The following is a 6,825-nucleotide window of genomic DNA, read 5'->3' on the forward strand; positions in this document are numbered from 1 at the left end:
ATATATATATATATATTAATTTTAATTGGTGTTACTAGTTAGTTAAAAGGTATTATTTAATAATTAAAATCATAAGTTATCTAGTATTCAAATGGAAATTTGTTTTATAAAGGACCTTTCTTATAATATATGTATAAATTATATGTATATATAAATATATATATATTAATAGGTTGTTAAGATAAAAGCTAGTTAGAACTAATAAATATATTAGAACGAGAAAATAAAATTAAGTTAACCTAAATATTAAAAAAAAAAGGAAGAAGAAGAAGAAATTAATGAGAAAATAATATTAAGTTAACTTAAATATATATATATATATAACGAGAAAACAATATTAAGCTAAAAAATAAAATATAAATAAATAAATATAAAAAATAAATAAATAAATAAGAGGAGCCAAAAAACGAGGAGGGGGGCGGAAAAACGACTAGGAAGAGAGCGTTGGGACCCAACACCTACTAATTTTATAGCCATCCTCTCTATTGAGATTGCTCGGCCTCTTTTCAATCTCAAGAGCTTCCCTAAATTTCCGATGATGGAAGCGCGAAACTTTAGCAATAACATTGGCCTCCTCAATACAGACATGATGATTGGTTTTTTCAGCATGTTTAGCTAAAGTGGAAGACTTTGCTCTACTATGCTTAAGGTCAACTTCATGCTCACTAATCCTTTGATTAATGGAGCGACCAGTCTCACCAATATAGGGGGTCCCATAGGAACAGGGGATCATATATACCCCATTCATATCTTTAGGGTCGATAAGGTCCTTCACTGATCTGAGGGACATACCAATGGTGTTAACGGGCCTAAAGGGACACTATGCATCTTGAGAATCCTTGCAATCTTATCAGTGGTCCCTTGAACAAACGGAAGATGGACACTTGGAATCCGTTCCTTCGGTTCCCTGTTAGTTAGAGAATTCTTGGCAGCTTTAAGGAAAGCCTTCTGACCCAAGTATCTACTATAACCATTCTCAACAAGGACATCAAGGAGATGGGATTTTTCTTTCTCAAAACTCTTCTTATCCGAGATCCTTAGGGCCCGAGTAGCAGGAGATCTGATACTCAGTTGGAGAATTGTTCGGGCGATTCGGGTGAAGTCGTTCGGGGGAGATGGGTGAAGTTGTTCGGGTGAGCCGGGTGAAGTCGTGTGGCGACCCGGGTGAGGTCGTCCGGGCAAACCGAGTGAAGTCGTGTGGCGACTCGGGTGAAGTTGTTCGGGTGAACGAGTTTGGGTGAACAGGTGGACATGCAGATGGGTGGCCGGGTGAGGACGCGCCGTGCATGACGAAACAATGGAAACAATGAATTTTACCAGGTCGCTCGAACAACTTATTTGATTTTTTTTCTCATATTTTTTTATTTTTATTTTTATGTTTTATTACTAACATGAAAATCACCGACATTTAAAAGAAATTATCCACACTTAATTCATTAGAAAATTTAAAGTATAAAAACTAATCCCTTTAAACAAAAAGGGTTGATGCTCATTAGCACTTTTCAAAATCAAGATGAAAATCATTGACAAAAAAAATGTTCACACTTGATACATAAAAAAATTTAAAGTGTCAAAAATAAGCCCTGTAAAAAAATGTGTTGATGCTGCATCAACACTTTTCAAAATCAACATGAAAATCACTAACATTTAAAAAAATTGTTCATACTTGATACATAAAAAAATATAAAGTGGCAAAAATATGCTCCAAAAAAAAAGTGTATTCTGAATCACCATTTTTCAAAATTAGGTACTAGGTCATTTTCTCATTTAATCGGTGACTATGTTCATCTTGAAAGTACATATTTTTTTAAATATAACTTTCATGTAAAACAAAATGATGCTTGAGGAAAGTAGTTATACAAACTATAGGCCTAGAAAGTACATCAACAAACTTGTCGCTTATACATTTCTTATACCTTTTGACTGAGTGGAATAGAAGAAAACCCATCCAATGGAAGTTTCTTTGTCACTGCAACTTAAACATTTTATTATTGAAAATTTATGAATGAAAAGAAATGGCTTACCATAGTGCAAATAGACTCTACCCATGGCATAGTCACATACAACAACTTGCAACTTAAATGAATATCTCAAGTGTGGAAGTGCAAGTACTGGAACTGTACTGATATTTTGTTTTAAAACATCAAATGCCTCTCGTTTCTTGCCTCCCAATTGGAAGACCTTTTGCACAACTTCCAACAAATGCAAATGAACTACAATTGAAGAAAAATTAACAAAATTTCTCCTCCAACATTGGGCTTCTTCCAAAAAACCTCTTATCCAAATGACTATCTTGAGCCTATCTGCATAAATTATGAGTAGAGCAAAGGCATCTACGGCTTCACGAGGATGTATGATTCTTTCACTTGTGTCTACAGGAATGGAGTCAATACCACCACAAAATGTTACGACATCAATCTTGGATAGGTCTAACTTCAACTCACCTCCTCCACGTCCCACGCAGACTACCAAAAAGCCTTTGGTAAACTTAACATTCTTGGAAGAACTAATTTCCCGACTCAAATACATCAAAGATGTTTTATCCAACATATACTTTGACATCTTCAGAAACATTTTTTCTTGACATATGACATCAAGTATTTTTTTCTCACACATGACATGTTCATAATTTTATGAAAATGAAAATGTCATCCAAATAGACTGTTATGAAACCAACTCACAAAAAGATAAAAAAGAAAGGTAAACACCTTAGAATTCAGCCTCTTTGAGGGGGCAACCTTCTTTGCATTACAAAAATGAACAATTCTTGGATGATACAAATGACAAAACCTCCTTTCTATATATAGGAGTCTAAGGGGTCACAATATAATCACAGCCGACCTAACAATAATAATATAAGGGCACAACAATAACAATAGTAATGGGGGAATCACTAGTATTATAGGGACCTAACATGCTCCTCTCCATCAAAAAAGTGTTGTCCTCAATGCTTGAGTAGTTATGGATGCTTCTGTATAAAATTCTCATCCTCCCATTTGGAATCTTCAGTAGATAAGTTCTTCCACTTAACAAGATACTCCGAAATTGATCGATTTCGCAATTGTCGAGTTCTTGTTTCTATGACTGCTTCAGTTTCCAATATGATTTTTCCTTCCTCGTCAAGTTCTGGAAATATTGTTTGAACTAGGAGCTTGTCACCAATAACCTTCTTTAAGCATGAAACATGGAAAACTGGGTGCACTCGGGAAGCTATAGGAAGCTCCAATTTGTATGCCATAGTACCAATCTTTTGCAACACCTTGTACAGACCATAATACTTTGGTGATAATTTATTATCCTTTTTAGCTTGCTCGAGAGACATTTGTTTATATGGTTGTAGCCGTAGAAATATCCAGTCACCTATATCAAAACTTCTTTCGCTACGATGTTGATATGCCTGTTGTTTCATTCTATTCTATGCCAAAGTTAGGTTATCCTTTAAGAGTTAAAGAACTTGTTGTTGATGCTCGATGTGATCTTCCACTGCCTGAACCTTAGAATTTTCTCTTGAATATGATGTGATGGACAGTGGGTGATATCCATAAAGTGCCATGAATGGGGTCATTTTTTCTACAATATGGAACAAAGTGTTATACCACCATTCATCCAAAGGAAACCATTTGACCCATTGTGTCTGTTTATCATATACAAAGCAACGAAGATATCCTTCCAAACATTTGTTTACTATCTCAGTTTTCCCATGAGACTAAGGATGATAAGATGAGCTATGAGCTAACTAAGTACCAAGACAAGAAAATAATTTTGTCCAAAAATATCCAGTGGAAATGGGATCTATGTCACTTACATTAATCTTTGCGTTTCCATGCAGCTTTTGAATTGTTTCCATAAATGTAGTAGAAACTATATTGGCTTTAAATGGATGAGATAATGCACAAAATTGTTCATACTTGGTAATTTTGCCAACTACCACCATGATGACACTCTTTTCTTCGGACTTGAGAAAACCCTATGATGAAATCCATTGAAACCTTGTCCCAACATTGACTTGGAATGGATAAAGGTTGTAATAGACCCGAGGTCTTAATTTTTCCAACTTTATTTTGTTGGCAAACCAAACATTCTGCCACAAACTTTTGAATATCAGATTTAAGGCCCTCCCAAAAAACTCCTTCTTAACCCTGTGGTAAGTTTTTAAAAATCCTAAGTGCCCTCCTAAGGGAGAGGTGTGCAATTCCATAAGAATATTTTGTTTGATTTGGGAATTCTGACATAGGTATAAGTGATCTTTGTATCATAACGAATCATTTTTCCAGCTAAACGTATCAGATGGACTGGGATCTTGTTGTATCTTTTGAATGAGTGCCCATACTTCTTCTTCATTCTTTCATTCATCCCTTGCTTCATTTATCCAATCTAGTTGGATAATAGAAATGGCACAAAGCAATGCTTCCACATCCTCATCCTTTCTTGAGAGTGCATTTGCCACAATATTTTGCTTCCCTTTTTTGTATATGATTTCAAAGTCATAACCCAACATCTTTGTGACCCATTTTTGTTGCCCTTCTGAAGATAATATTTGTTCTAAAAAGTATTTAAGACTATCATGATCCGTTTTTACCTTGAAGTGTCTTCCCATTAGGTAGGGTCACCATTTCTTAAGTGCATGTAGTATTGCCAACATTTCCTTCTCATAAATAGCTTTGTGTAAATACTTTCCTTTGATTGGATAACTTTTGAAAGTAATGGGTCTTTCTTTTTGCATTAAAACAACACCAATTCCATTTCCCAAGGCATCACATTCCATAATAAAGGTTTTTGTGAAGTCTGACGTACCCAAGACTGGTGCTTGGCATATTTCCTCTTTAAGATGTTCAAAGGCCTTCATTGCTTCTGGAGTCCATAAAAGTGCATCTTTCTTCAATAATGTTGTTAGAGGTGTTGTTATTCTCCATAATTCTTAACAAACTTGTGATAATACCCTGTCAACCCGAGAAATCCTCGCAGATGCTTTATGGATGTGGGGATTTTTTCCTTAATGGCTTTAATTTTGCTAGGGTCTACCTTGACACCTTCATGAGATTTAATATGAACCAGATATTCCACCTCTTGTACTCCAAAGAAACATTTGGAGCTTTTTGCATATAATTGTTTCTCCTCCAATACCATGTTGAACTTGATCCTTCTAAGACTTGCTATAGATTAGTATATCATCAAAAAATACTAATTGTTGGTACTATTTTATTGCCATTCTTTTCTTCTAAAAATCCATCATTCATCTATCATTTTCTCCCATAAACCCCTCATAGTCCATTGAAATTGATCAATTAAGAATTATAATTGTTATTTTACATTAAATTTAATTTGTGGACTTTTATGTTAAAAATTAGAAATTTTCAACAAAATTACGGGATGTCATGACTTCCTGTAATTGGTTTATGTTGTGACATGTGGCATGGCAGGAAAATAAAAACCGAGGATAGGGACATGATCACAGATGTACATACATGGTGAAAGATCTATTCAGCATCACATCTGGAGCTCCTGGATACATGGTCAATGCTGATCAAACCCAACTTTTTTTGGTCATAAAAGCCGCAAAAAGCCAGAATTACCTAAACTGATTTCGTTTTGTTTTGGAAATCAGTTAAGATTAGAAAAAAACAAAAATCGCCTTTTTGATTGTAAAAGCAGAAACATATGCATGATAATGTATGTACATTCGATTGCAAATAGGACTGCATGATAAGAGACATTAAGCATATCATATTGTATGGTATTGTTACCAGAACTCTGTTCTTACATGTAATTGATTTCCAGACTTTAATCACATGTAGTGTTTCATCATTCCAGTGTTTTATGTGTTAATGATTTCAACATCTGAAGTTTTCTAAGTGTACCATCAACACGTGGACGGGCCCTACGTGGGGACTGGTATACTTTTATTTCACTTTCATAGCATTTAGAATTTAGATCTGAATAGTGTTTGATGCCATTTATTTGCTTGTGAATTAATTAATTCGATTAGAATTTCTTGCGAAGTGTTATTCATGGTGATAGCTTGAAACTTCAATTGCTAAATTATTAAACAAGATCTTGTAAAAGATTTAATGGAGCACTGAATTTTGAAGTATCTCTGTGGACTCTATTGTCATGCATTTAAGTCTTAGTATGCTTAAAAGAGTTTTTGGTTTTCATGAATTCTTAGTGTGTTCGTTGGAAAGAGTTTTTTTGAATGATCTCCTTGTAAGAGGATTGAAAACTCATACTAGTAACACGCTGTGTTTTTACAACAGTTAATTAAATTAGATAATCTGAGTGTTTAAAGTGTGAAAGGAAACATATTCCAATCTCTTGTAAAAGAGTGTTGTAGCCTATCACAATATACACTTATCTAGGTAGATGAGATCCTTTTAGGTCTATAGATTGTAGACACGTGCCTCTAAGTTTACCTACCTTGGTTGACATTAAATTTAGTCTAATCTAGACCCCTGGATTGGTCACTACGCTAACACAAATTTTCTAAGGGTGGGTTTAAAAATGGAATTCATCAAACCTTAAAATGTAAAAGGTGCATTGGTAAGGCCAAAAGGCATGACCAAAAATTCATAATGACCCTCATGAGTTCTAAGTGATGTTTTCAGAATGTTTTCAATCTTCATTCTGATTTGATGATATCCTGAATGAAGATCCAACTTGGTGAAGTAAATTGATCCATGCAATTCATCTAATAGTTCATTAATGAAATGAATGGGAAATTTATCTTTAAAAGTGAGCTTGTTGAGCTCCCTATAATCTGGACACATGTGCCATGATCTATCCTTCTTGTGCACCAATACTACTTGAGCAGAGAAATAACTTTGACTA

The sequence above is a fragment of the Pinus tabuliformis genome, chromosome 7 (genome assembly GCF_031772625.1).
Source record: "Pinus tabuliformis cultivar Carrire ecotype Pingquan chromosome 7, CPIR1, whole genome shotgun sequence".
NCBI lineage: Eukaryota > Viridiplantae > Streptophyta > Pinopsida > Pinales > Pinaceae > Pinus > Pinus tabuliformis.